The following is a 21297-nucleotide window of genomic DNA, read 5'->3' on the forward strand; positions in this document are numbered from 1 at the left end:
TCATGGATTAGAAAACTGAAAATTATTAAACTGTTTATTCTTCATAATTAGATCTACATATTCAATATAATATCAATAAAAATCTCAGGAAATAAATATAGATAAATTGATTATAAATTTTCTACATCAATGTTTATAGAAGCTTTATAATTTCCCCAACCTGGACACAACTAAGGTGCCCATCAATACCTGGCATACTACTCAGGAACAGAAGTTATGAATACTGATTCATGCAACTATATGGATCAATCCTAAAATTCAGGTTAGTTGTTTTCTCTGCAATTTAAATTTTCTTTTTTTTTTTTTTTAATTTTTTTTCAACGTTTATTTATTTTTTTTGGGACAGAGAGAGACAGAGCATGAACGGGGGAGGGGCAGAGAGAGAGGGAGACACAGAATCGGAAACAGGCTCCAGGCTCCGAGCCATCAGCCCAGAGCCTGACGCGGGGCTCGAACTCACGGACCGCGAGATCTTGACCTGGCTGAAGTCGGACGCTTAACCGACTGCGCCACCCAGGCGCCCCTGCAATTTAAATTTTCTGACTGGCTCAAAATAAAGTAATTAATTAGCAATTTGTCTACCCTTTGTTTTTTTTCTCTTCTAAGAGTAATACCAAACACTCCAGTGTTTCACATCTTTGAACTGAAACTAATTCTGTCAAGTTTTAATTAATATTTTGTAGATTTTCTTTTATGTGTAGATATATTTTAAGTAATACTGTTTGTTCTCTCGATTTAAAAAGTTTATGTGATTTGAAATTTTCATGCCTTCTCTTTCATATCCAGGTTTCCATGTCTGGTGCTGTGTGTGAGCTTGCCTTTGCCTTGAACAGTTTCTTTAAATGTTTATTTATTTATTTTTGAGAGAGAGAGAGTAAGCACGCGCGCATGCGAGAGCACATGCGTGAGTGGGGGAGGGGCAAAGAAAGAGGGAGACAGAGTCCTAAGCAGGCTCAACGTTGCCAGCACAGGGCTAGACAGAGACTCTGAATCTGGAACCAGGAGAGTTGTGGCTGCTTAGCCAACTGATCCACTCAGGCGCTTTCATCAGGGGAGTAATGTGTTCATGAATTGCTAGGAGGTAAATTCAAACAAAACTATAATATAAAGGTATTCAATTATAGACATGACAAAATTATATACAATAATGAAAAATGTGTTTTAACTTAAAACATAATTTTATCTAAAAGTAATTGTGAGTTTAATTTTTTTTATTTATTAATATATAAACTGTACAAAATTTTAAAACTGCATTAAGTAAATTAACAAAAATTGAGTTAGGGGTGCAATAGGCAAAAAAAGTTGTAAACACCAACAGTGAAATGGAACCATACTTGGTGATTGACACTTTTACTAAACAGAACAGATTAGTGTTCAACTACTCTCTTTATGGACTCTGTTCTGTTTAGACTTTCTAATGTGAATTTCAGAATTTCCAACATATGGTGGTTAAATCATGCATATCAAACATACACTTTGGGTTAAAACTAATATAATTTATAATCCCATTTACAATTGCACCAAAAACAATTAGATACCTAGGAATAAAACTAATCAAAAAGCTGAAAGACCTATACTCTGAAAACAATAAAACACTGATGAAAGAAATTAAAGATGACCCAAAGATATGGAAAGACATTCCAAGCTCATGGATTGAAAGAAAAAAAAAAAATATATATATATATATGTATGTATGTATTGTTTAGGTTTCTTTATTTTGAGGAACTGAGAAAGCACATGCATGCATGCATACAAGTGGGGGTGGGGCAGAGAGAGAGGGAGAGAGAAATCTAAGGCAGGCTCTACACTGTCATCACAGTGACCAACACAGGGCTCAATCTCATGAACCATAAGATAATGACCTGAGCCAAAATCAAGAGTCAGACACGTAACCAACTGAGCCACCCAGGTTCCCAGAAGAACAAATATTGTTAAAATGTCTACACTACCCAAATTACTCTTCACATTTAATTCGTCCCTGTCAAAACACCACCAGCATTTTTCAGAGGTAGAACAAGAAATCCTAAAATTTGTATGGAACCACGAAATACTTCAAATAACCAAAGCAATCTTGAAAAAGAAAGGCAAGGCTGGAGGCATTACAATTCCAGACTTCAAGTCATAACACAAAGCCATAGTACTCACAACAATATGATACTGGCACAAAAATAGACAAATAGATCAACAGAACAGAAGAGAAAATTCAGAAATGAGCCCACAATTACATGGTCAATTAAGCTCTGACAAAGCAGGAAAGAATAACCAATGGAAAGTCTCTTCAACAAATGGTGTTGGGAAAACTAGACAGTAACATGCAGAAGAATGAAACTGGATCACTTTCTTACACCATACACAAAAGTAAATTCAAAATGGATGAAAGACTTAAATATGAGACAGAAAACCAACAAAATCCCAGAGGAGAACATAGGCAGTAACCTCTTTAACGTTGGCCTTAGCAACTTCTAACTGACACGTCTCCAGAAACAAGGGAAACAAAAGCAAAAATGAACTATTGGGACTTCATCGAGATAAAAAGCTTCTGCACAGCAAAGGATACAATCAATAAAACTAAAAGGCAACTGATGGAAGGGAAAAAGATATTTGCAAATGGGTTTGAAATTTGATATTTGATAAAGGGTTAGTATCCATAATCTATGAAAAACTTCTCAAACTCAACACCCAGAAAACAAATAATCCAGTTAAGAAATGGGCAGAAGACATGAATAGACATTTTTTCCAAAGAAGACATCCAGATGGCTAAAAGACACATGAAAAGATGCCCAACATTACTTATCATCAAGGAAATACAAATCAAAACCACAAAAAGATAACCTCACACTTGTCAGAATGGTTAAAATTAACAACTCAGGAGACAACAGATGTTGGCGAAGATGTGGAGAAAGGGAACTCTCTTATACTGTTGGAGGAAATGCAAACTGGTCCAGGCACTCTGGAAAACAGTACAAAGGTTCCTCAAAAAGTTAAAAATAGAACTATCCTATGATCCAGCAACTGCACTACTAGGTATTTACCCAAAGGATACAAAAACACTTATTTGAGGGGACACATGTACCCTAATATTTATAGCAGCATTATCAATAATAGCAAATTATATTAAGAGCCCTAATGCCCACCTACTGATGAATAGATAAAGAAGATATGGCATATATACATACACACATATGTATACATATATATACATATATATACATACGTATACACATACACACATTCCACACAATGGAATTTACTCATCCATAAAAAAAAAAAAAAAAAAAAAAAAACAAAAAAAACCCAGAATCTTGCCGTTTGCAACAATGTGGAAGGAGCCAGAATATACTATATGGGGTGCCTGGGTGGCTCAGTTGGTTGAGCATCTAACGTCAGCTCAGGTCATGATGTCACTGTTAGTGAATTCAAGACCTGTATCAGGCTTGCTGCGGTCAGCACAGAGCTCACTTCAGATCCTCTGTCCCCGCCCCCCCCGCCCCTCCCTGTTCACACTCTCTCTCTCTCAAAAATAAATAAGCATTAAAAAATAATATATTATGCCAAGTGAAATAAGTCAGTCAGAGAAAGACAAACACCATATGATTCCACTCATGTGGAATTTAAGAAACAAAACAGGTGAACATAGGGGAAAAACAGAGAAACCATAAAACAGACTCTTAACTACAGAGAACAAACTGAAGGTTGCTGGAGGGAATATGAGTGGGGGGATCGTCTACATAGGTGATGTGTATTAAGGGAGGGCACTTGGTGTTATATGTAAGTGATGAATCACTAAATTCTACTGAAACTAATATTGCACTACTGTTAACTAACTAGAATTTAAATAAAAAACTTGAAGCAAACAAAAACTACCTGTTCACTCTAGATCATTAACCTTTCTCTGAGCTATACAATTAGAGACAAATAATCTACCTTCCTTGAGCCAGTGAATAATTTGACTCTCTTAATTAAAGCATTTTATACTCATCTAATACAGATTGTAAGAACAGACATTGCTTATTGATAATAAATTTTAATGATGAAATGTTAAATGTGTCTACTCTGGATCAAGAGGTTGGTAGTTGGAGTATGTGTATTTATTACCTTCTCTAGACTTCCATTATGTAGCTTGTCAAGTATTTTCATAAACCAGAAAACTACAGGTACACATATATGGCACAAGCCTCTGGGACTATTAAGATAATAAAAATCTTAAAAACCCTAATAGTATCACTATAAATGATTGTAAAATGGAAAGGAAAATGAAAAGGAGTCTCACTCATGCTTTGCTATTTTATAGGAAAAATTTATGGTTTTTTTCTATTCTGCATTCTTGAAGTGTGAATTGTGGACTTAAATATGGAAGGGGCTGTTTCATTTCAAATATAAGTTTTCAGAGAACTCCTAATAAGTTAATTTTTAAAACCTATCATTTAATCATCACTGAAACAAATGGACAGAATAGACTGTTACCTATTAAATTTCAATCATATTATATGTAAAAATATATTTTGCCTGTAATACTATCAGTGCTGTGAAGTTACATAAAATGTAACTAATTAAAATTAATTTCAGAATAATCTTTATAATTATCATTCTAAATATTGTAAATATCATTGAAATTATATTGCAAACGTCGATGAAAATACTATCTAGTTCCTGAAAACAGCCCTTGAAAAACAATTTTCAGCTTGTTAATGCTGTAATTTTATTTACTCTATTTCCATATTTTGATTCTAGGAGATTTATTGTGGGAAAAAAACTACATTTTTTAAAGTTTATTTTGAGAGAAAGAGAGTGGGGAAGGGACAGAGAGAGAGGGAGAGAGAGAAATTCCCAAGCAGGGTCCACGCCATCAGTACAGAGCCAGCGTGGGACTAGAACTCTCAAATCCTGAGATCATGACCTCAGCTGAAATTAAGAGAGTCTGATGCTTAACCAACTAAGCCACTCAAGTGCCCTGGAAAAAAACTAGTTTTAAAATATAGAAAAATCATTCACATATTGGAAATAGCCAATAAAAAAAGACTAATGATTTTAAACAGATCATGATTTCTCTGGAGTGGCTATTTAATGTATACATTCCTGAAAAAGAAGTTTTATAAATAATAGTAGAGAAAAATAAAAATAAAGTGACTAGAGGCTGGTCTAAAATTAATCTCATTCCTTTAGCACTTATGAGATTTACCTACTTCTAAATATTCACTAGAGATTTAAGGCCATATTTCTTTGGCAAATAAGCTGAGAACAGTGAAGCCAGCTTAGAAACCTACTATCTAAGTCTTTCTGAGGGAATTTCCACATTGTTAAGAATGAACAATCAGTAAAAATTGCACAGAACTCCATGTTTAAAATATATTATTTTATTATGTACATAATTTGCAAATATTTTTCCATGTTCTATGGCTTGGTTACTCATTCTCTTAACAATGTCTTTTGAAGAACAGTTGTTTTCAATTTTTTAAAGATCAATATTTATTTATTTGTTTATTTGTTTTTTAGTTCAGAGGTGCCTGAATGGCTCAGATGGTTAAGCATCTGACTCTTGATTTTGGTTCAGGTCATGATCTCACTGTTCATGAGATTGAATCCCTTGTCAGGGTCTGTGCTGACAGCATGGAAACTTCTTGGGTTTCTCTCTTCTTCTCTCTCTGCCCCTCCTCTGCTTGCACTCTCTCTTTCTCTCACTCTCTCTTGAAATAAAATAAATTAAAAAAATTAACTGGTTCATTCTTTTGGTATCCTATGTAGGAAATCCGTGCCTATCCAAGCTCATAGATATTTTCTCCTATTTTTTAGAAATTTTCTGGTTTTAAGTTTTATAATTTTAGTACTATATTATTTGTGGATTTAATTTTTATGCCTTGGAAGTTCCGGCAAAGTTTAATTTTTTTGCACGTAAATAACAAATTGTCCCAGCAATACTGCTAAAAAACAAACTATCCTTTATCCATTAAATATCTTTTCACCTTTGTTGAAATTTTGTTCATACATGTGTGGGTCCATTTTGGACTTTCTACTCTGTTCCAGTGATCTATATGTCTAGCTTTTCTTAAAGACCATACTGTCTATTGCTTCACAATTATTCATGTAATCCAGAAGGATGAGTCTTCTAGTTTTGTTCTTTTTCAGAATTGCTTTGTTAATTTTAATTCTCTTTTTCTCATGTATGTTTTAGAATAAGTTTCTTGACTTCCACCTAAAATTCCTGCTGGGATTTTACTTGGGATTGCATTGAATCTGTAACTCACTTTAAGGAAATTTTATATGTTATTAGTATTGAGTCTTTAAAACCATAAACATGGTATATATTCCCATTTACTTAGGCCTTGATTTCTTTCATCAGAATTTTTCAGTATGCAGATATTGTCCATATTTTAATATTTATACATAAGGGTTTCGTTTGGTGGTGCTAGTTTAAATGATATTTTCTTATTTCAAATTGAAATATTGTGTTAGAATATAGAAAAATGGTTGAATTTTGTATATCAACCCTGTATCCTATAATTTTGCTAAACTTATATAGTAAGTTCCCAAACCATTTTGTAGAATCATTGTGATTTTTACATAGATGACCATGTATATCATCTTTTATTGAGAAATTTATATTCTTTAATTTCAATCCATTTGTCTACTATTCCTTTTCCTTGACTGGTTGCACTTACTAGAACTTCCAGTAAAATGTTAAATGGAGCAATGTGAGCAGTCATCCTTGCATTGTTCTTGATCAGAGGGAAATATTTAATCTTTCACCAATAAGAATAATGTTTGTAGGGTTTTGTTTGTTTGTTTGTTGACAGATTCTCTTGATCACATTGAAGAAATTACTTTCTTCTCTTAGTTTGTTGAAATGGATATTGAAATTTCTTAAAAGTTTTTTCAGTATTCATTGAGATGGCCAAATTACTCTTCCTGTTTGGTTTGTCAAACTGGTGAATTTCCTCCACTGATTTATAAGTATAGAAAAAAGTCTTGTGCTTTCAGAATAAATCCTATATTGTCATAATATATTATCTTTTTCAATAATGTTGGTTGCATTTGCTTCTATTTTCTTAAGGATTTTGGGGTCTATTTTCATGAGGATACTGGCTGTTTTTTTTTTTAATTTCCTCTAATATATTTGCCTGATTTTTGTACCTGGATAAACTGGACTCATAAAATGAAATGGGAAGGGCTTCCTACTCTTACCTATTCTGGAAATTTTTATTTGGAACTGGTGTTACTTCTTCTGCAACTGTTTGGTAGAATTCACCAATGAATAATCTGCTCCTAGAGATTTTATAATAACAAGGTTTTTTTTTTTTTTTTTTTACATACAAGTACATTTTTTTTCAGAGATATTATAATCTATTAGCTATATGCTCCAATTTAGAAGACAAGGTCAGGGCGCCTGGGTGGCGCAGTCGGTTAAGCGTCCGACTTCAGCCAGGTCACGATCTCGCAGTCCGTGAGTTCGAGCCCCGCGTCGGGCTCTGGGCTGACAGCTCAGAGCCTGGAGCCTGTTTCCGATTCTGTGTCTCCCTCTCTCTCTGCCCCTCCCCCGTTCATGCTCTGTCTCTCTCTGTCCCAAAAATAAATAAAAACGTTGAAAAAAAAAATTTAAAAAAAAAAAAAAAAAAAGAAGACAAGGTCAAATGTCATCAACTAAAGAGATTTGAGTCCCCTAAATTCTGAGTGACTTTTTTATTCATCTAAATGGTTTACACTTAATAGAGAACACATAACCAAAGAATTAGAAAAACAGAAGTTCCAAAGAACTAGAAAAATAGAAGTTAAGTTAAACAAGTTTCATATTAAGTAATTATCACAATTTAAAATAAATTTGGATAATTAGATTATTCATGAAAAGATACTAAAAATTATTTATAAGAATATATGACAAACACCATCAACTCTAGTTTTCCTCATAAATGGAAGAGTTATTTAAAATCAAAGTCATTGCTTTGTTATTTTGTTTTATATTGTTTGATTTTTGTGGCTGCAAATTTACATAAGTTTTTTTTAAGTTCTTAGTTCATTAATCCTTTCATGAAAAATCTGCACAATGACTACAGATAAAAGAATCTTTACTCCTTCTTTTGTCCAATCACCAGCTCATATTTTGCCAGCACCAACACTAGTGTTTGCAGTCCCCCTGACTTTCTTCGCTCTGTTCTACTGTTCCTTTCACTGTTTTCTTGAGGTCTGTTTCTTCTCATACAGTCCAAGTCTTGCAAGTCTATGTTTGGGTTCATTTTTCTTTGCATAACCCAATAATCATAAATCATGCCAAACAAAGCTAGTTGTCTTGCCACTATCAAAATGAGTTCTGAATCTAAACACAAAGAAGACATCTGCTGCGGTTTTGTACATTTTGGCTACTTTTTTGAAACTTCTGTCTTGGGTTTTGTTGCTTTTCCAGGATGAAGAATATCAATGACCATTTGTTTTTGCTGAAGTAGTCGGATGGTCATGAACTTCATGGTCTGGATAGTTACTGTGTTGTTCATGGCGGTGGCCAAGCTTCAAGCAGCCAGGGAGAACTATATAGGTTTTTTAATAAAAAATGGAAGGTGCTCAAAAATGATACAGAAAGAAAACCTAAAATTAAACATTTTCTTCTTTCTTTTTTTTAAAATTTACATCCAAGTTAGTTAGCATATAGTGCAATAATGATTTCCAGAGTAGAATCCAGTGATTCATACCCTATGTATAACACACAGTGCCCATCCCAACAAGAATCTTCCTTAATGCCCCTTACCCATTTAACCCATCACCCACCCATAACCCTTCCGTCAACCCTCAGCTTGTTCTCTATATTTAAGAGTCTTCTATGTTTTGCCCCCTCCTTGTTTTTATATCATTTATGCTTTCCTTTCCTTATGTTCATCTGTTTTGTATCTTAAATTTCACATGAGTGAAATCATATGATATTTGTCTTTCTTTGATTAATTTCACTTAGCATAATACCCTCTAGTTCCATCCACACTGTTGCAAAAGGCAAGATTTTGTTCTTTGTGATTAACGAGTAATACTCCATTGTGTGTGTGTATATTAAATATGTGTGTGTGTGTGTGTGTGTGTGTGTGTGTGTATGCCACATCTTCTTTATCCACTCATATACTGATGGACATTTGGGCTCTCCATACTTTGGCTACTGTCGATAGTGTTGCCATCAACATTGGGGTGCATGTGCCCCTTCAAAACAGCTCACCTATATCCTTTGGATAAATACCTAGTAGTGCAATTGCTGGGTCATAGAGTAGTTCTATTTTTTTTTTTTTCAAAGTTTATTTATTTTTGGGACAGAGAGAGACAGAGCATGAACGGGGGAGGGGCAGAGAGAGAGGGAGACACAGAATCGGAAACAGGCTCCAGGCTCTGAGCCATCAGCCCAGAGCCTGACACGGGGCTCGAACTCACGGACCGCGAGATCGTGACCTGGTTGAAGTCGGACGCTTAACCGACTGCGCCAACCAGGCGCCCCGAGTAGTTCTATTTTTAATTTTTTGATGAACTTCCATACTGTTTTCCGGAGTGGCTGCACCAGTTTGCATTCCTATCAGCAATGCAAAAGACATTCTCTTTCTCTGAGTCCTCACCAACGTCTGTTGTTGCCTGAGTTGTTAATTTTAGCCATTCTGATTGTTGTGAGGTGGTATCTCATTGTGGTTTTGATTTGTATATCCCTGATGATGAGTGATATTAAGCAATTTTTCATATATTTGTTAGCCATCTGGATGTCTTCTTTTGAAAAGTGTCTATTCATGTCTTTTGTCCATTTCTTCACTGGATTATTTGTTTTTTGGGTGTTAAGTTTGAGAAGTTCTTTATAGATTTTGAATAGTAACCCTTTACCTGATATGTGATTTGTAAATATCTTCTCCCATTCTGTTGGTTGCCTTTTAGTTTTGCTGGTTGTTTATTTCATTGTGCAGAGCTTTTTAACTTGATGAGGTCCTGATAGTTCATTTTTGCTTTTGTTTCCCTTGTATCTGGAGACGTGTTGAGTAAGAAGTTGCTGCAGGCAAGATCAAAGAGGTTTTTGCCTGATTTCTCCTCTAGGATTTTGATGGATTCCTGTCTTACATTTAGCTCTTTCATCCATTTTGAGTTTATTTTTGTGTGTGGTGTAAGAAAGTGGTCCAGGTTCACTTTTCTGCATGTCACTATCCAGTTTTCTCAACACCAGTTGCTGAGGAGACTGTCTTTATTCCATTGGATATTCTTAACTGCTTTGTCAAAGATTAGTTGGCCATACATTTCTGAATCCATTTCTGTGGTCTCTATTCTGTTACATTGATCTAAGTGTCTGTTTCTGTAACAGTACCTTACTGTCTTGATGATTACAGCTTTGTAATATGTCTTGAAGTCTGGATTGTGATGCCTTCAGCTTTGGTTTTCCTTTTCAAGATTTCTCAGGTTATTCGGGTTTTTTTGTGGTTCCATACAAATTTTAGGATTGTTTGTTCTAGCTCTGTGAAGAATGCTGGTGGTATTTTGATAGGTATTGCATTGAATATATAGATTGCTTTGGGTGGTATTGACATTTTAACAATATTTGTTCTTCCAATCCATGAGTATGGAATATTTTTCCATTTGTTTCTGTCTTCTTCAATTTCTTTCATAAGCTTTCTATTGTTTTCAGTGTATAGATTTTTCACCTCTTTGGTGAATTCCTAGGTATTTTATGTTTTTTGGTGCAATTGTAAATGGGATCGATTCCTTGATTTCTCTTTCTCTTGCTTCATTATTGGTGTATAGAAATGAGACCGATTTCTGTGCACTGATTTTATATCCTGTGACTTTGCTGAAATCATGGATCAGTTCTAAAGTTTTTTGGTGAAATCTTTTAGGTTTTCCATATACAGTATCATGTCATCTGTGAGGAGTGAAAGTTTGACTTCCTCCTTGCCGATTTGGATGCCTTTTATTCCTTCATGTTGTCTGATTGCTGAGGCTAGGACTTACAATATTATGTGTTGAACATCCCTGTCATGTTCCTGACCTTAGGAGGAAAGCTCTCAGTTTTTCCTCACTGAGGATGATATTAGCAGTGGGTCTTTCATATACGGTTTTTATGATCTTGAGGTATGATCTTCCTACTTTCTTCTGGATTTTTATCCAAAAAGGATGCTGTATGTTTGTCAAATGCTTTCTCTGAATCTATTGAGAGTATCATGTGGTTCTTGTCCTTTATTAATGATGTATTACATTGACTGATTTGTGTATATTGAACCAGCCCTGTATCCCAGGTATAAATCCCACTTGGTCGTGGTGAATAATTCTTTTAATGTATTGTTGGATCCAATTGGCTAGTATCTTATTGAGGATTTTGCATCTACCATCTGTGCTCCCCTGTTTATAGAGTCCTAATGGTATTGGAATCTCTCCTTTCTCCCTTTCTTGGTCAGTCTCTTGATGTTTCCAATCTTTGTTTTTTCTCTCCAGCTGCTTTCAGAGGGAGTGCTTTTCCTATACTCTTCCCCCTGTCTCTGTCCTCCCTTCACAAGCAAACACAGCTCTCTACCCTCTGCAGCATCCCTCTCCCCCAGCTCACCTCTCAGAGCCTTGTACCTGCCGAGTTCTCCAGTTCAAGTTATGCATCTTGTTGTGTTAATCTTCAGACCAATTTTCTAGGTGTGCAAAATGGTGTGATGCTGATTTAGCTGCATTTCAGGGATGAAAGAAGCAGAAAACTTCCATGCTGCTCTGTCATCTTGGCCCTTCTTCCTCTAAATATCTTTTGTTTTTTAAAAAAGCCAAATACTAAAAACAGATAATTTAGTTCAGGTAAATAAGTTGGAGAAACTGTACATGACAGTCAGGGTAGTTAAAGTATTTTCTCAAATGAGTTTTTCCTCAAAATGGAATCATATTTATTTCAACCATGGAATCTGCTTATGAAGAGGCATATATTAGAGAAAGAAGTACTAGAAAATCTGTTTATATCACACTTTTCTTTCTTTACAATTTTCTCAGAACTTGTCTTTTTAATGACAGTTAAGCCCTACATATATTTTAAGTGTATTTAACTTTATTTTTTTATTCCTCTAACTTAGAAACAAATATTCAATAAATTTGTGATGCGATAGATAAAATGAATAAAATTAACTTGCCAGGTAAAATATTTTATGTATTAAGCATATTTTTATCATAAATACATTTGTAAAAATTTAATCTCTTAACTCCTTATATTTCTTAAAGACATTCTCTGTAAAATAATTATCATAAAATACATTTTGCATTTAAATTGTAAAAATTTATTTGGCAATTATTCAGTAATTTCTCTGTATCATGCACTATTCTAGGCACAAGGATTTTAACAATAAAAAGACAATGCATTGCCTTGCACAGCTGAGTGAGAGACAGAGACAACAAAATAATGTTTAACTCCAACATCCCAATGACTCAGGTGTAACCATTTTTTTCATACAGCTCACACTAATTTTTTTTTATTAATTTAGTTTTTGATTCAAGTATAATTAACATAGTGTTATATTAGTTTCAGGTGTACAATATTATGATTCAATAATTCTATACATCACTCCTTGCTCACGTGATAAGTGTATTCTTAAACCCCTTCACTTTTTTCACTTACTCCCTCACCAACCTCTCCTCTGGCAACCACTAGTTTGTTCTCTATAGTTGAGATTCTTCTTTTTTTTTAATTTGTCTCTTTCTTTTCTTTATTGTTTTGTTTCTTAAATTCCACATATTGGTGAAATCACATGGTATTTGTGTTTCTCTGACCAACTTCTTTCACTTAGCATTACCTTCTAGATTCATCCATGATGCTGCAAATGGTGAGTTCATTCTTTTTTATGGCTAAAGTAATAATCTGTGTGTGTGTGTGTGTGTGTGTGTGTGTGTGTGTGTGTAATATCATCTTCATCCATTTATCTATTGATGGACACGTGTTGTTTTCATATCTTAAGTATTGTATATAATGTTGCAATAAACATAGGATGCATATATCTTTTTGAATTAGTGTTTTTGTTTTCTTTGGGTAAATACCTAGTAGTAGAATACTGGACCTTATGGTAATCCTATTTTCAAATTTTAAGGAACCTCCACACTTTTTAAAAGTGTCTGTATCAGCTTGCAGTCTCAGCAACAGTGCATGAAGTTTCCTTTTTTTTTCTTCACATCCTTGCCAACACTTAACTTCTTGTGTATTTGATTATAGTGGTTCCAACAGGTGTGAGACTATATCTCATGATGGCATTTCTCTGATGATTGGTGGTGTTGAGCGTCTTTTCTTGTGTCTGTTGGCTGTCTATATGTCTTCTTTGGTGAAATGTCTATTCATATCTTCTGTCCATTTTTAATTGGATTATTTGTTTTTTAGTGTTGAGTTGTATAAGTTCTTTTTATATTTTGAATATTAACCCCTTATTGGATATATCATTTACATATATATGTTCTCATTTGGTAGATTGTTTTGTTTTCTTTTGTTGTTTTCCTTCACTGTGCAAAAGCTTTTTATTTTGGTGTAGTCCCAAGAGTTTAATTTTCCTTTAGTTTCCCTTGCCAAAGGAGACATAGTTAGAAATATGTTTCTATGGATAATGTTATATTACTGCCTATGCTTTCTCTTGGCAATTTTATGATTTTAGACCTCACATTTAGGTCTGTAAAACATTTTGAATTTGTGTATGCTGTAAAAAAGTGGTTTAGTTTCATTATTTGGCAAGTAGCTGTCCAGTTTTACCAACACCATTTGTTGAAGAGACTTTCTCCATTGTTTATCTTGTCCCATTTGTTGTAGATTCATTGACACATAATTGTGTTTTTTTTTTTTTTTTTCTGGGCTTTCTGTTATGTTCCATTGATCTGTGTGTCTATTTTTGTGCCAGTATCAAGTGTAATAATTTTAAAGGCAGTTGTCCTCTACCTCTTTCTATTTTGTTTGTTTGCTTATGATTTGTTTCTTTTTTAGAACAATCAATATGTGAAATGTAATTTGCTAAATGTTTTTAAACAGATAGTTCTCATTCTCATTTTAAATATTAAAAGTAAACCAAAATAAGAAATAAAACAGAGAGGGGGGCAAACTATAAGAGACTCTTAAACATAGAGAACAAACTGAAGGATGCTGTAGGTGAGGTGGGTAGGGGGATGGGTTCAATGGGTGATGGGCATTACAGAGGGAACTTTTTGGGATAAGCACTGAAGTGTCATATGTAAGAGATGAATCACTGGGTTCTACTCCAGATGCCAAAACTAAACTGTGAGTTAACTAGAATTTAAATTTTAAAAAATATATAAAGTAACCCAATATAAATAATTATTGTATGTGTATTGAAATTTCACCTATATGTAAATAGTTTTTGAGTAAACCACAAATGTAGTTCATCATACCCCAAGATTATGTTTCTTTGTCTTTTACCTCAAATATAAACAGTTATTTCCTTTTAGCATATTTTCTTTTTTTAATACTTTTTTAAGAGCAGTTTTAGGTTCACAGTAAAATTGCACAGAAGGTATAGAGATTTCCCGTATAACTCCACCACCCCCATTCATTGTTGCCCTCATTTTCACATGCCCCACCAGAATGGTACATTTGTTACAATTCATGAACCTAAATGACACATCATTTATACCCAGAGTCATGGTTTTATATTAGGGTTCCCATTTGGTGTTGTACATTCTATAGATTTGAATAAATGTTTACCACTATAGGAGTGGTAGCATACAGAGTAGTTCACAGACCTAAAAATCCTCTGTACTTTGCCTATTCCTCCCTCCTTTCTACCAAACCCTGGCAACCACTGATATCTTTACTGTCTCCATAGTTTTGCCTTTTCCAGAATATCATATAGTTGGAATGATACAGTAGGCAGCCTTTTTAAATGGCTTCTTTCAATTAGTAATATGCATTCAAGGCTCTTTCAAGTCTTTTCATGGAACCTTGATAGCTAATTTCTTTTTAGCCTTGCATAATATTCCATTGCCTGGATGTATCAAAGTGGTTTTTAATTTTTTTTAAGTTTATTTTATTTTTGAGTGACAGAGAGACTGAACATGAATGATAGAGGGGCAGAGAGAGAGAGGGAGACATAGAATCCCAAGGATCTGAGCTGTAAGTGCAGAGCCAGTTGCAGGGCTTAAACTCACAAACCGGGAGATCATGACCTTAGCCGAAGTCAGATGCTTATTTCTATATTTACTTTCATAAGAAGCTGCTAAACTCCCTCCTAAAGTAGCTGCAACATTTTGCATTCCCACCAACGATAAATGAGAGTTCATGTTGTTCTACATGAGTGTGTAGTGGTGTCTCATTGTTTTAATTTGCATTTCCCTCATGAGACATGTGGAGCCTCTTTCATATGGCCATTTTCTATCTGTATATCATCTTTGGTGAGGTGCATATTATGGTCTTTTGACTAATTTTTTAATCAGGTTGTTTGTTTTCTGATTGTTGAGTTTTAAGTGTTCTTTGTATATCTTAAACAAGAGTGATTTATCAGTGCATCTTTTGAAAATATTTTCTCCCAGTCTGTGAGTAGTCTTCTTATTCTCTTGACATTGTCTTTTGGAGAGTAAGTTTTCAATTTTATTTAAGCCTAGTTTGTCAATTTTTCTTTTATAAATTATGTCCTTGGTGTTGTATTTGAAAAGTCATTGCCATAATCAATTATCCAAAAGCCATCTATAATTTCTGATACGTTATCTTCTAAGAGTTTTATAGTCTTTCATTTTACATTTACATATTTTAAAATTACTTTTCAAAAAAACTTTATTTTGAGAGAAAGATAAAATAAGTGTGCTTATGGGAGAGGGGCAGAGGGAAAGGGAGTGAGAGAATCTGACGCAGGTTTTGCACTGTCAGTGTGGACCCTGATGTGGGGCTTGTTCTCATGAACCCTGAAATCATGACCTGAGACAAAATCAAGTCAGACACTTAACCGACTGAGCCAACCAGTCAGTTACAAAAGCATCTGCATGTTTTACATTTTTGTCAAGGGTGTAAGATTTATGTCTAGATTTATTTTTTGCATTTCAATGTCCAATTTTCCAGCATCATAAGGTGAAAGACTTTCCTTTCTCCACTGTATTGCCTTTTCTCCTTTTGAAAGACCAGTCTACTATATTTATGTGGGTCTATTTCTGGGTGATTCATCCATTCTTTCACCATTATCACATGACTGGGTTACTACTTCTTTATAGCAAGACTTGAAGACAGTAGTGTCAGTCTTCTTTGTTTTCCTCCTTCAATATACAGTTGGCCTTTCTGAGTCTTTTGTCTCACTAGATAAGCTTTAGATCAGTTTGTAGATACACACACACAAAGTTGGATTTTGGTTGGAATTGCATTAAACCTATACATCTTGTTGGGAAAAACTGAGATCTTGACCATATAGAGTTGTCTTATCCAAAATGTGGAATACTCCCGTTTATTTTTATTTCATTCATCAGAGTTTTATAGTTTTCCTCACATAGATCTTTACACATTTTGTTAGTTTTGTACCTAATATTTCATTTTGAAACTGCTAATGTAAATGGTATTCTGATTTTAATTTCAAGTTCCATGTTTTTATTTCTTGCATATAGGAAAGTGACTAACTTTTGTATACTGACTTCACTGACCTTGTGTTTTTCAGCCTTGTTATAATTTTTTATTAGTTCCAGGAGGCTTTTTTGGTTTGTTTGTTTGTTTTTCAGAGAGAGAGATAGAGCACACCCATGGTGCAGGGGAGGGGGGAGGGGGGGAGGGAGGGAGAGAGGGAGAGAGAGAGAGAGAGAGAGAGAGAGAGAGAGAGAGAGAGAGAAAGGATCTTAAGCAGGCTCCATGCTAGGCATGGAGCCTGACATGGGGTTTGATCCCACACCCTGGGATCATGACCTGAGCCAAAATCAAGAGTTGGATGTTCAACTGACTGAGTCACCCAAGCTTCCCTAGTTCCAGGAGTTTTTCTGTCAATTCTTTCAGATATTCTACATAGACATTTATGCCATCTATAAAAAAAAAGGCATTTTTTTTTCTTTTCAATGTATAATTTTTATCTCTTTTCCTTGATTTTTTGCATTATTTGGGGCTTCCAGTATAATGTTGAAAGGGAGTGGTGAGAGGGGACATGTTGCCTTCTTTTTTTAAAAAAAATTAATGTTTATTACTTATTCTTGAGAGACTTAGAGAGACAGAGCATGAATGGGGTAGTGGCAGAGAGAGGGAGACACGGAATCGGAAGCAGGCTCCAGTCTCTTTGCTGTCAGCACAGAGCCTGATATGGGGCTTGAACTCGTGAACCACCAGACATGACCTGAGCGGAAGTTGGTAGCTTAACTGACTGAGCCACCCAGGCACCCCATTTTATCTTGTTTCTGATCTTAGTGGGAAAGCTTTGAATTTCTCACCATTACATACAATTTTAGGTACAGGTTTTTTTGCAGATGCTCTTTATCAGGATGAAAAAGTTCTCTATTCCTAGTTTTCTGACAGTTATCATGGATGGGTATTGGATTTTGTCAAATGCTTTTTCTTTTTTTTTGTAATGTTTATTTATTTTTGAGAGAGGCAGAGACAGAATGTGAGTGGGTTAGGGGCAGAGAGAGAGGGAGACACAGAACCCGAATCAGGCTCCAGGCTCTGAGCGGTCAGCACAGAGCCCGATGTGGGGCACGAACTCACAGGACTGTGAGACCATGACCTGAGCTGAAGTCGGACGCTCAACCAACTGAGCCACACAGGAGCCCCTGTCAAATGCTTTTTCTGAATATATTGTTATGACTATGTGATTTTTCATCTTTCACCTGTGTGATATATTACATTGATTTTCAGATGTTGAACCAGCCTTGCATATCTGAAATAAATCAGACTTGGTCATAGTATATAGTTCTTTTTATGCATTTTTGGATTGAATTTGCTAATAATTTGGAGGATTTTTCATTTATGTTCATGAGAGAAATTGGTATGTAGCTTCTGTTTCTTGTAATATCTTTGTCTGGTTTTGGTTTTGGGTGATGCTGGCCTCATAGAATGAGTTAGGAAGTAATCTCTCTTCCTTTATCTTCTCAAAGAGATCGTAGAGATTTGATATAATTTCTTATTTAAAAGTTTAGCAGAATTCACAAAACTATCTAGGATTACTCCATTCTTTTCTGGAAGATGAGTGCTTAATTGATTTGATTCCTTTAATAGGTGTGTGCCTATTTAGACTGTCTTTTTCTTCTAGTGAATGTTTTGGCAGACCGTCTCTTTCAAAAACTAGTCTATTCAACTAGTTTATCAAATTTGTAAGTATACAATTGTTAATATTATCTTCCTCATAATGTTCATGTACTCTGTGGCTCTGCACCCTCTTTCATTTCTGTTATTAATAATTTGTTTCCTATTTCTTTTTGTCCTTAGTTAGCCTGGCTAAAAGTTTATCAATTGTATTGAAGTTTTCAAAGAACCATATTTCTGGCTTTTAATTTTCTCTACTCACTTGTTGCTTTCAATTTAATTGATTTTTGCTCTAATTTGTATCTCTTTTATTCTGCTTGCCTTGGATTCTGATTTTCTTATTTTTATACTTTCTTAAAATGTATGCTTAAATGATTTATTTTAGATATTTCTTCTTTCCTAATATATGCATTCAATGCTATACATTTTCCTTTAAGCAGTGCTTTTGCTACATCCAAAACATTTTTATAAGTTGTATTTTCATTTTCATTTAGTTCAAACTATTTTTGAACTTTCTCTTGCGATTTCTTCTTTGACCCACATGCTATTTAAAGTGTTGCTTAATCTCCATGTATTTTTGGACTTACCAACTCTTATTGATTTATAGTTTAATTCCATTGTGATCTGAGTTGTATGATATCTATTCTTTTAAATTTGATAAGGTGCATTTTATGGGTCTGACTGAGGTCTGTCTCAGTGAAGATGACCTGGGGACTTGAAAAGAATGTGCATTTAGCTGTTAGAGAAAGCATTCTATTGATATCCATTATAACAGTTGATAGGTGGTGGCATTAAGTTCAGCTGTATTCTTACTGATTTTCTGACTTCTGAATCTGTCCATTTCCAATAAATGGGTGTTGAAGTTTCCAACTGTAATAGTAGATTCATCTATTCCTCCTTGCAATTCTATCAGCTTTTGCCTCATATATTTTGATACTCTGTTGGTGGAACACACATATTAAGGATAGTTTTGTCTTGAAAAATTTACCATGTATCATTATGTTATGCCCCTCTTTATTCCTAATAATTTTCATTGACCTGAATTCATCTGTCTGAAATTAGTATAGCTACTCCTGCTTTCTTTTGATCACTGTTAGCATGGTACATTTTTCTCCATCCATTTACTTTAAAAAATTGTAATGCTTATTAAAACATTAATAATGTTTTTGAGAGAGAGAGCAGAGTTTGAGCAAGGGCAAGGGAGGAGCAGAAAGAGGAGACACAGAACTCGAAGCAGACTTCAGGCTCTGAGCTGTCAGCACAGAACCTGATGTGGGGCCCAAACTTACAAAATGTGAGATCATGACCTGAGCCAAAGTCATATGCTCACCCAACTGAGCCACCCAGGTCCTCCCCAAGTCCACTTTCAAATAACTCTCTACCACTTCACAGGTAGTATATTATTTAAAAAATTTATACTAATTCCTTCCTTCCATCTTTTGTTTCATGCTGTGATTCATTTCACCTATACATAAACATACACAACACATATAATACAGAAGCATACATGATCAACTACATTGGTGCTATTATTTTGAACACACTGTTATCGGTTGGACCAATTAAGAATGAGAAAAAAATAAGTTTTTATTTTACCTTCACCTATTGCTTATCCAATATTCTTCTTTTTTCTATGTAGATCTGAGTTTCTGACTTTTATCATTTCCTTTCTCTTTCAAGAGTTTCTTTTAACATTTCTTGCAAGGAATGTCTACTGGCAACATATTCCCTCAATTTGTGTTTGTCGGAGAAAGTATTTCTCCTTCACTTTTGTAAGGCAATTTTTGCTCAGAACAAAATTCTAGGTTGGCAATTTCTTTCCTCTCAAAATATTTACTCCACTCTCTTTTTGCTTACATTGTTTCCGGGTGTAATTCTTATTTTTGACTCTGAATAAGTAAATTGTTTTTAATCTATGGCTTCTTTCAACATATATATATTTTAAATCTTTGATTTTCGGTAGTTGGAAAATGATATGCATAGGTGTGGTTTTTTGAGGATTTATCCTACTAAGAGTTTTATGACCTTCCTCGATCTATGGTTCAGTATGTGACATTAATTTGGGAAAACTCTCGGGGTGCCTGGGTGGCTCATTCGGTTAGGTATCTGACTTTGGCTCAGGTCATGATCTTGTGGTTTGTGAGCTCCACATCAGGCTCTGTGCTGACAGCTCAGAGCCTGGAGCCTGCTTTGGATTCTGTGTCTTCCTTTCTCACTGCCCCTCCCCTGCTCACACTCTTTCTCTCTCAAAAATAAATAAACATTAATTGTTTTAAAAAAATTGGGGAAACAGTCATTATTGCTTCAAATATTTCTTGTATTCTTTCTTGTTAAGAAGAACAGAATGCTCTAGAATATTTCAAAATGGTTTCTTTTCTCTCCTCTTGCTGGAAGAAGATTTTTCTCAGATATTCATCTTGAGAAACTGGCTAAGCTCCTGGAGGTAAAACTCATAAAAGAGTGGGAGCCCTTGATGACTGTGGTCCCCTGGTTTTTTTCTCTCAGACTTATCCACATTGAGCTCCCATCTATTCATCAGTTGTAGTTCAGGTTTCCTTACCTTGGCATGGGTTCCCATCGAGCTTTGTGGACCTGGGTTTCTTCTCAAGAAGAAACGATTGTCTGTATTTGTTTGCTAGCCTCTAATTTGAGAGTAGTGGTTAGTCCTATGATCCTACCTGTCTGTCAGACATAATAAGAGTTTATGATTTTTCAGTTTGCTCAGCTTTTTATTTTCTTGTTAAGGTATATTAGCAATTCCTAGCTTCTTACATGTTGACTAGAAACTACATTTTCTCTCCAAATATTAATTTTCATCAGCCTCCATATTACTATAATAATAAAATAGACGACACAAATCAGCCCTCAACAAGTGCAAAAAATCAAGATCATACCGTGCATATTTTCAGACCACAATGCTATGAAGCTCTAAATCAACCACAAGAAAACATTTGGAAAGATAACAAATACTTGTAGACTAAAGAACACCCTACTAAAGAACGAATGGGCTAACCAAGAAATTAAAGAGGAAATTAAAAAGCAAGTGGAAACCAATGAAAATGATAATACCATAGCCCAAAACCTCTGGGATGCAGCAAAGGTGGTCATAAGAGGAAAGTATATAGCGATCCAGGCCTTCCTAAAGAAGGAAGAAA

General features: G+C 34.7%; 1 protein-coding gene and 1 pseudogene across 2 annotated transcripts in view; both read right to left on the reverse strand.

Moving 5' to 3' along the window:
* Positions 1–21297, reverse strand: part of SI (sucrase-isomaltase) — a 159608-nt gene that overhangs the window by 101819 nt on the left and 36492 nt on the right. The window lies entirely within an intron of this gene.
* On the reverse strand, positions 7978–8507 carry LOC147577277 (small ribosomal subunit protein eS24 pseudogene; annotated as a pseudogene).

Source organism: Puma concolor, chromosome C2 (assembly GCF_028749965.1).
Source record: "Puma concolor isolate L17-30 chromosome C2, mPumCon1.1.hap2, whole genome shotgun sequence".
Lineage (NCBI taxonomy): Eukaryota > Metazoa > Chordata > Mammalia > Carnivora > Felidae > Puma > Puma concolor.